The sequence below is a fragment of the Ochotona curzoniae genome, unplaced genomic scaffold (genome assembly GCF_017591425.1).
Source record: "Ochotona curzoniae isolate NIBS_2020 unplaced genomic scaffold, NIBS_Ocur_1.0 scaffold_2683, whole genome shotgun sequence".
Lineage (NCBI taxonomy): Eukaryota > Metazoa > Chordata > Mammalia > Lagomorpha > Ochotonidae > Ochotona > Ochotona curzoniae.
This window is the reverse complement of record NW_024467100.1, coordinates 3531986-3542465: the sequence shown is the minus strand read 5'-3', so window position 1 is coordinate 3542465 and position 10480 is coordinate 3531986.

The window sequence follows — 10480 nt, the reverse complement described above, 5'->3', positions numbered from 1 at the left end:
ATCCATACTCTCAAAGACAGTTCACAAGTATGTAAAAAATGTTATTTCTGACTTCTAAATTAATTATGTCATTTCAACTCAGGTTTATAATAATAGTTACAGTTGCTGTATTATACCTGCCCCGGGGCAATAGGAAGGGGAAAACTTCAAAGACAAATTTGAAATTATCCTAAATGCCATTCCCCTATATTCCAACAAAGATAGTGTCTTCCAAAACCTATGAAGAATGTGCTATGAAACATGAAGTACAAAATATTTTTGCACTAAAATATCTTTTAATTACATTTTCCAGGAACATTTTGATTTATCTCTGCAGGTTCAGCGTTCTTAGATAAAGCAGAAATGAATGCTGCGATTACATTTTCAAATATTGTATTTACTTGTTGATACCTGCAGAAAACAAAAGGCACACATATTCAAACACATAGCCTCAAGTATACTTGGAACCAAATGTGTAAAGCAATCAATTTAATTCAGTGTTTGCATTTGCAGCATTCCCAACTATTGTTTTAACCTAATCTAATGTATATATATATATATATATGTATATATGTATATATGTATATATATATGTATATATATATATCTGTTCTTTTTTTAAGTATAGAGCTTCTGTTTAGAAAACCAAATGAAAATAAGTAAGTTAAGTAAGAACGAAAGAATATAAGCTGTGTCATAGATTACAAATTGTATCAGATACAAAAGGGATGGCTCTGCTCTAATTTTATGAACTTTTTTTAGTAGAAATGGATCTTTTGAGTCACTGATGACTCATATCACTAGAGAAAGAGAGAGAGATTTAAAGGGCAGATCTAGATTCTCATAATTGGTTCATAGTAGATCCAGACTTCTCTCATTTTATTCCAGGTACTTTAAATGTCTGGCCCCTGCTTAGGTTAATATTGATCATGACATTATTGCTCCCACTTCTCATTAGTAGAGATGAAGTCCATTGGGGAAAAGAGGGGAAGAGGAATGGAAGGATTTGAACTACCTTGGTAATAAGATGAAATCTATTGGACATTTAAAGATCAAACCCAGAAACTAAATCTCCTTGACTTTTCTTGGAATTTATAGTGTGAGTAGTCATGCATGGTTCACTCACATGTTAAACCCCTCAAAGTCTGAAGAGAATATGGCCAAACAAAGCTAAGAACCCAAAGTAAATGCCAAGCCCGGTAAAGACGTCACATACTCGGGCTCAGCCGAAATCCAGTGGTAGCAGATACATAATGCATGACCAACATGATTTCTTCTTGCTTTTCTATCTTGGCCGTGGCACAAGCACAAACCCCAATGGAACTGGGTAATCAAATACAGATTGGAAGTCATTAAATCTTCAAGGGGAAAATTTTTTCAACGTTTGATTTGAGCAGTTCTCACATGCTGGAAAAGCAACATGAGAAAAATCAATTAGAAATGAGAAGTTGGCTGGGGTAATATAAGCAATTATTATAAATTTTCATTATGACCTTGGCTTTTTCTTCTGCTCTTCTGCAAATAGAAGAGTTTAGAAACAGCGTTTTCTTGTTAATTCTCTCTCTTCGGGTTTCATTAAAAGGTAAAATTAAAATAAAGGCTACATGACCTTGTGACTGTCCCCGTTCCCTAAGCATGTAACTGTGGAACTGTCTCTTAACTTTTATGAAACTTTGTTTCTTAACTGAAACATGGGGATAATAAACAAAATATTGCAGCATTCTCACAAGAACTAAATTAGATAGAAAGAAAATTGCATTGTAACTTTGAAGGAATGAACCAACTCTAAGACAGAGCATCCTTTATTACCACAGTTAGGTCCGTGGTTTCACCATCTAGTCTTACAAAATTCATTGTAGGGACAACAGTTGCTCCTTTGCTCATTTTTAAAACTGTGTGTCAATAGCTGAAGAATAGACTGTAAGAATTGGAAAAATCAATTAAAACTAATTTGAGGGTATAGATCTTTAGCCTGACACGTGTTTAGACTTTCCTGTCCCATATCAGAATATCTGGCTCCTGACTCATTTTTTTTTCAGTAATGTCGACCCTGGAAGGCAACTTTTAAATGAATGGTTCTCACTCACTCACTTGGGAAACCTGTATTGAGTTTGCAATTTGGAATTTTTGTCCCAGCTGAGGGCTGTTGTGGCATTTGGGGAGCTACCTCTCAGTGAATTATCAGTGAGCTCTCTGTCTCCTCCACCCCCACCACTTTCAAATCAGTAAGTAAAATTAAAGACTTGTTTATTTTTTAAAAAATTTATTTATTTTTATTTAAAGGTATATTTTACAGAGAATAAAGGAGAGATATAGAGGAAAGGTCTTCCTCCCCCTGGTTCATACCCCAAATGGCCACACTGGCTAGAGCTGAGTTGACCTAAAGCTGGGAACTTATTCCCTGTTTCTCAAATGGATGGAGGAACCCAGGAACTTGGGCAATATTCCTGCTCATTTTGTAGACCACAAATGGGAGCTGGATCAGAAGTGGAACATCTAGGACCCAAATCAGCACCCATATGGGATGCAGGCACTACAAAGAAGAGGATTAGCCTTCTGTGCCACTGCACCAGCCCCAATAAGTAACTAATTTAAAAAAAATTATATATATTTTTTTAAGAGAGAGAGAGAGAAGCATGTAGCTTCTAAAGGGAAAGCTAAAATAATCTGAATAATTATAGTCATATATGTGGAGTACGAAGGAGTGAAACTGGTTGGATTTATGATTCTAATAGTATTCTAATAGTATTATCTCATTCTCTCTCTCCTTCTTGGCCTTTCTTCCTCCCTTCCTCTCTCATGTATCTATCTCTCTCCTCCTCCCTGTCTCCCTATTTTCTTTCTATGACTCTACAGGGAACAGTCCTGATATTATTTAACCAGAGCCATGTCTTCCGTGCTTTCCATAAACTAAGTATACCAGAAACAGCAAGAAGGGTGGTGACCCATGCATGCCCTTGAGATCAGCAGAGGCTGCAGAGAGGGTGATATTGTAATTATTGTAGGTTATTCCACTAATACCATTTGCAATTAGGAAATATATCCCAAAGAGGAAAAGACACTGGACAGGAAGATTTCAAAAGTTTCACTATACATTTTTTATAAAATTTTCAGAGAAGCCAATTATTACCAACACTTTAAAATTATGCAGTCACGAGGCCAGCACAATGGCTCAGCTAGCCCTGATTTGTGTCCCAACAACTCCACTTCCCATCTAGCTCCCTGCTTATGGTTTGGGAAAGCAGTAGAAGATGGCCAAGTAGAGGATGGCCTTAGGTTCCTGCACCCACTTGAGAGATCCAGAAGAGCCTCCTGGCTCTTCTTGGCTTCGGATCAGATGACCACCAGCCATTGTAGAAATTTGGTCAATGAGCCAGCAGGTGTTTCACTCTGTCTCTCCATGTCCCTTTTTCTGTGTCAATTTGTCTTTCAAATAAAAATAAATAAACCTTTAAAAATCTATATGCAATCACTAAATAATGCTCTTTATTCCAATCCATGGAATTAATGAATCTGAAAGGTGCAATATTTCACAGAATTGCATTTTTGCTCTTATCTTAAAAAGTGATACCGAAACTAAGAAATCAAAATATTTGCACATTTACAACATTGTAAGAATCAGAGCCAGATGATGAAACCTGATTATTGACATAGGGATCCTTCCACCCCAGCGACCTGCTTTAGTCCTGATTAGGAATTGCAATGGACTTTTATAACAGTTGGATTACATGGTATCTGCAACATATATATTACAGAATTAAAATATATACTACTTCCCATTCCTCTCAGTTTAGCACATGCTCTAATCCTGAGTTTTAATCAGCAGTGTTTAGATTTTTAGTGCAGCTTAACTTGTCTTGTCAGGTTGTTTGTTCTAGATTTTCAGAGATAATTTTTGGCTATCCAGGTGAATATTTTAATCGAATTTTCCAGGTTCTCTGCCTAAACTCAAATCACAAATGTATTCATATAGGACAATAGGTCCAAGTGAAAAATCCCTGGATTTTGACCATAAAAGTTTCATTTTCCTGGTGTTTCTATTTCATTTCATATCCACTACATATTATGAGGGTACATAGTCATGAGTTCAAAGGCCAAGGTCAGGTGAAGGTGCACAGTGGTTGCATATGTGTCAATGTTAAATTATGTTACAGAAATACATAGTTCATCATAAAACAGCCTTTAAACATGTCTGCTTTTCTTTGTTAGATGATCTTGAGGAGGAATCCCTTAGAATATGAAGATATATACATACACACACACATATATAAATATAATATATAAAGATATATATCTACATGTATACATTTATACATACATAAAGGTATAGATAGATCTCACTAATTTATTAATATCATGAATTAAAATTCCAGTTTAATTTCCTAATACACAAATGCATTTGTTCCCATCACTTTTCAGACTACGTACTCTATTTACAAATGGCTGGGAAGTTAAAAGACCTTAATGAATTATTATAGCCTTTCAAAGCAGAAATCATCAACAGTGGCTTCTTTTGCTAAGCTTGTGACATTAATAACAATAATGTCAGATGCCAAAGAAGGATGCATATGGTATTTGGTGCCTGGGCCAGCCAGTAGGGACCCTTGAATGTCCAGCTTCATTTTGTAACCCAAGTGAAAACCCACATGACAGCTTCAGTCGGGATTATGGGTGTAATTGCTGGGCTATCACCTGAAATCCACCCTCCCACACATTTTATTTAAAACAATCACTACATATTTGCTATAGACTTTTCTTTCATTATAGTCCAGCCCTGATATTTAATCAGCCTCTGCTCTTTTCTGTTTGAACAAGTTGATGCTAAATCATGATAATAATAAAAAAGGGTCCAAGAAATGTCACCACTACCATATTATTCCCTCTCTGTGAACACATTCATAATGCATTATGGTTTCAGTAGAAAGGCTGCTTATGATTAAAATTAATAAAGAATTAAAGCTGTATTTGTGGTGATGGCCTCGTTTAATTTGGTGTTTATCAGTTGGACGGGAAAATTGGAAGTTGGGGGATGAGGAATGCACTGTGAATTAGGAATATATATTAGATCCATTAATCATGACAAGAGAGAGGGCTTCAGAGTCAATCTCTCTTAACTAGCACTTCTGACTGAGATGGTATCCTACTTACTAAGACGGTGAGTTTATCTTCTTTATCAAGACCAGTTGGGTAGAGAGAGTGAAGTCCGGGAGAAAACGTGTCCATCGAAGTATTATGTTGTTCAGGTGATCAGGAATTTCCAAATGTATTGTGCTGTGGATTGAGATTTGCTTTTCCATTATTCATTTCATATAGCTCTTCACTTTGGTGTGTTATCATTTCTAAGGCCTCATACTCTGATCTTCAATATGTGACACAAGAATGGAAGTAAAAATGATGAGGAAATTAATGATATTTCTGTGCATGTACGCTCATCTCACGTAGCTTACAAATTATAGAATAGTTGAACACTTGAACAATCTGATAGATGAAGTCACACATATAGTCTCTCTCAAAAGTCACTAGAAAATGGAATTACAAGATAAGATTTTTTTATGCAAAAAGTATGAAATCCATGTATAGGTTTTCGTGTTGAACATTGTCTATGAACATTGACTTCAAAAATTTGAAAATTAATGTCCATTTTTGTTTCCTTGTGCACAAATACTTTGACTTACTTTTTTATATTATAATCAATCAAAATGGTCACTGGTCAGGAATAATCATTCAGCAATCTTCTCATGACGTGGGCTCCTGATTGGTAAATGTGAGAAACTGCTCCAAATACCACCACATAAGCTGGTTGTTCTACAGTTGACGGTACACATCCTTCTAGAAAGACAAATGATTGAGGCTGACTTAAAAAAATACATAATGTTAACACACATAAAAGAGGTGAAGAGACTAAATTAGTATAAAACTGTTCTGACTCAACTCCATTGTTATATTTTATCAAATATTTATTACATTCTATCATATATTTAAGGGGGCCAGCATGGTGGCTCACCGGGATCATTTTCCACCTGCAAGCATCACCATTCCACATTAGCGCTGGTTCATGTCCTGGCTGCTCTATTTTTGATCCAGCTCTTTGATCATGACCTGGGAAAGTGGTGGAGCATGCACCAACTACATAAGCGCCTGAATCCATGTAGGAGACCCAGAAAAGTCTCCTTGCTTCATAGCAGCTCAGCTGGCTGTCATGGCCATTGGGGAATGAACCAGAAGATGGAAGATCTTGGCCTCTCCTCTCTATAAGTCTGCCTTTCCAACAAAAATAACAGGTAAATATTTTTAAAAAGTATCTTTAAAATTATTAACAATTCTTCACACATTCTTGGAATAATAGAAGAAATATTTCCCATCTGATTTTGGGAAAATGGTATTGCCACAATATCAAAACCACACGACATGTCATTTAAAAATGACAGAGTAGTGCACTATTATCTCTAGATGAAAAAATTTGAAAGATTGAGTGATATCTGCCTACCATGAACAAAAAGAGAGGTACATGTCTTTTAGCATTTCTATTTAACATTGTATTGAAGAGTTATCATCATGGAAATTAGGCAAATAAAGAAATCAGACTTCGAAAAGTGTACAACTATTTCTAAACAAAGATGAAAAACTCCTTGCTATAGACATTCCCACGAAATACACTAAAAGTTGTTAGAATATATTGGAGCTTTCAAAAAGGTTTCAGGATACAAAATCAATGCAAAATATATTTTTTAAAGATTTATTTTTATTATTTTTTCATTGGAAAGGCAGATATACAGAGAGGAGAGACAGAGAGGAAGATCTTCCGTCCGATGATTCACTCCCCAAGTGAGCGCAATGGCTGATGCTATGCCAATCCGAAGCCAGGAGCCTCTTCCGGGTCTCCCACGCGGGTGCAGGGTCCCAAAGCTTTGGGCCGTCCTCAACTGCTTTCCGGGCCACAGGCAGGGAGCTGGAAGGGAAGCGGGGCTGCCGGGGATAGAACCGGCGCCCATATGGGATCCCGGGCGTGCAAGGCGAGGACCTTAACCACTTGCGCCACGGCGCCGGGCCCAATGCAAAATATATTTTTATGCTGTTACAGCAATAACCCTGAAAATAAAACTAAGACTATAATGCAGTCAACAATATAATTAAAAAGAGTAAAGTACATATGAATAACTTCAATTCAATAACTATAAAACTTATACTTTGAAAATTCCAAAATTCCTTCAAAAGAAACTAACAAACATCTAAATAACGTAAAACAGGACCCATGTTCATGCCTCAAAAGACTAGATGTTAGCAAGAACATACTACTCATATTAAAATGCATATTTAATATAATCCCTATCAAAATCCCAGTTGGCATCGCTGATGTTGACAAGCTGGCTCTCATGGTCATGTGGCATTGGGATGAATCCAGAATTGTCTAAGTAACCTGGGATATCAAGGAAAAAAATTCAGAAACAGTTAGACTTCTTGATTCAAAAAAGTATTACAAAGCAATCTGAATCACGACAGAGCAGTACTGGCATGAGAATTGGCAGAGTGTGAGGCTTGAGAACAGATCCAATAATAAAATTGAAGGACCAGCATGGTCGCTTTGCAAGATAATCCTTTGCTGGGGGCACCAGCATCTCACATAGGTGTCAGTTCTAGTATTGGATGCCCGCTTCCGATCCAGCTCCATGTTAATGTCTGGGAATGCAGTGGAGGATTCTTAGCTCCCAGCTTCAGAATGGCATGGCTCTCACTGTAGCAGCTATTCAGGGAGTGAACAAGCTGTTCTTACAGAAGCTTCATAATGCCGCCTAATGAGAAATAGTAGGCTTAAATAGTGCTTTGATAAGTGGCTAATCTATGATAGAGGGAAGTTAAATCCTTACTTCACATTATATACAGCAATATGCTCAATATTCATCAAAAACCTTACACCAAAAAGGAAATGTACAACAATTCCTAGAAGAGAACAAAACATTACGCCACTATCACCCTGGTAATGGAAGATGCTGATACTAAAAAAAACCCTAAATCTTAAAGAAGAGCCATAAAGAACAACAAAAATGCACATCAGATGTTATCAAAATTGCTGTGGTTCTAAGAACATTCTTAAAAAAGAAAAAAGGTGATCTACAAAATGTGAGAAATATCTCCAAATTCATACACATTGTAAGAGTTATATAAAATATATTTAAGAATGCTTGGGCATGGTGTGGTGTAATGTATTAAACCATGCCTGCAGTGCTAGCATCTTATATGGGTATTGGTTTGAGTCCTGGATGCTCTGCTTCTGATCCGGCTCTCTGATAATGCACCTCTGAATGTAGTAGTAGAGGCCCTAGTCCTTTGGCCCCTGCAACCATAATGGAGACATGGATGAAGCTCCTGGCTTTTGGGTCAACCTGACCCTGCCCCAAATGATGTGAACATTTGAGTAGTGAATGACTGGATAGAAGTTTACTTGTGTATGCTTATTTTTTCCCCTATTTCTATAACTTCCTTGCCAATGAATAAGTAAATTTTAAAAAAAAAATCTTAAAATTACTAAAGGAAGCAAATCATAAATGAGCAAATGACATGAATAGATGTTTCTTCAAGAAAGTTATGTAAACATCCAATAAAAATGAAAACAACCTCAATATAATTAGACATCAAGGAGCCACAAACAAAAACCATGAGGTACTACTTTGAATTAAGACGACTAGAATAAACTAGATAATGAGCTATACTGGCAAGGCTATGGCAAAACCAGTACCTATGTTGGCTAACAGTGAGGTTGAACAGTACAGCCATTTTGCAAAACAAAATGAATATATTTAAAATAATGAAGCATAGAATTTTAAATTTCTATTCTGAGATATACACTCACAAAAATTTGCAGCATATATCCAGGGGGTTGGCATCTGACACACAAGTTAGGAGATTAGCTGTGTTGCACATATTCTATAGCAGAATGCCTGTCTGTTTTGAGTGTAGCTTCCTAGAAACGTGTACCCTGGAGGGTAGCAGGTGTTGGTTCCAGTAGTTAGACCCCGACCACTCACTTTGGAGATATGGGTTGAGTTCTTGCTTCTGCCTTTGGCCTGGTGTAGCCTTATCTTTTGAGAGCATCTCGGAAGTGAGACAGCAACTGCAGCTCTTTCTCTCCTCCCCCTTTTCTCTTCCTATATACATCTCTCAAATAACTGACCATTTTTAACTGCATGGAATATGGACCTTTGTATATGACGATTTATAGAAGAAGTATTAAAAAAAATCCTAGAGAGTAGAAACATCTATGACTGGGCACCAATGAATGGGTAATCAAAGCATAATATGGGTAATGCAATGGAATATTATTGATCCACTAAAATCGACACATATTACAACTTTGAAAAATCTGAAAGTATCGCATTGTCAGCTAAGTCCATGATGGAAGGCCAGATATTGTGTGACTTCATTCACAAGAAATGTCTAAAACAATAAAGTTTGCAGAAACAGAACAGTAATTTTTACCTTTCTAGGGCTGGACTGGAGATGAGTTTAAGGCATGATTGGCAGTGCAGAGAGGGGATACCTAAAACATACAGGGTTTCCAATGTTCTAAAATTGTGATTGTATTTACACATATTTTGAAATATGATTTTACATGTTCATGGTTTAACAGTAGCATTTGTGAACTATGTCTCAATAAGGTAGATAAAGGGAAGGGAAAGATAAGAGAGAAAGAGAAAGATTGGGGGATGCTTAAGTTGGTGTCTCTGAAAGGGTTGTTTGGGATAAATGGAAATTTTCTGCTATTTGACCTGTGTGTTGATCTACAATAATTCATTATTGTTTCTACTTAATTTTTGTATCCTTTTTGAGAACCACAATTCACAATAAAAATAAATCTCTTCAAAGACTTTATTTTATTTTTTATTGGAAAGTCAGATATACAGAGAGGAAGAGACAAGAGGAAGATCTTCCATTTGATGATTAATTCCTCAAGCGGCCACAAAGGCCACAGCTGACTCGATCCAAAACCAGGATCCAGGAGCTTCTTCTGGGTCTTCCACATGGTGCAGGGTCCCAAGGCTTTAGGCCATCCTTGATTGCTTTCCCAGGCCACAAGCAGAGAGTTGGGTGGGAAGCCAGGGCTACCTGGATTAGAACCAGAGCCCATATGGGATCCCAATGTAAGCAAGGCAAGGACTTTAGCCACTAGATCACCGTGCTGGAACCAAAATAAAGATTTTTTTTAAATGTTGGTTTTAAATTGTGATAGGTTAAACTAATCATAAGTATTTTCAGATTATAGGCGACCAGGGAAAATTTTTTTTCAGCAAACACTGACATGCTCAAAATGGGACATTAGAAAATTAATCCAGCAAAAATCATTCAAATAAATTAGTGGTCAAAAAAGAAGACATTTAACAGTATTAAACATCCCAAAAGAGTTCATTAAAGCTTTCTCCAGGGCAACAAGATACAGGCAAATGTGAGAATATCAACAGATACAAAATCAGTTTTGAATACTGAGCACACGTAGGGTTGAGGAGAA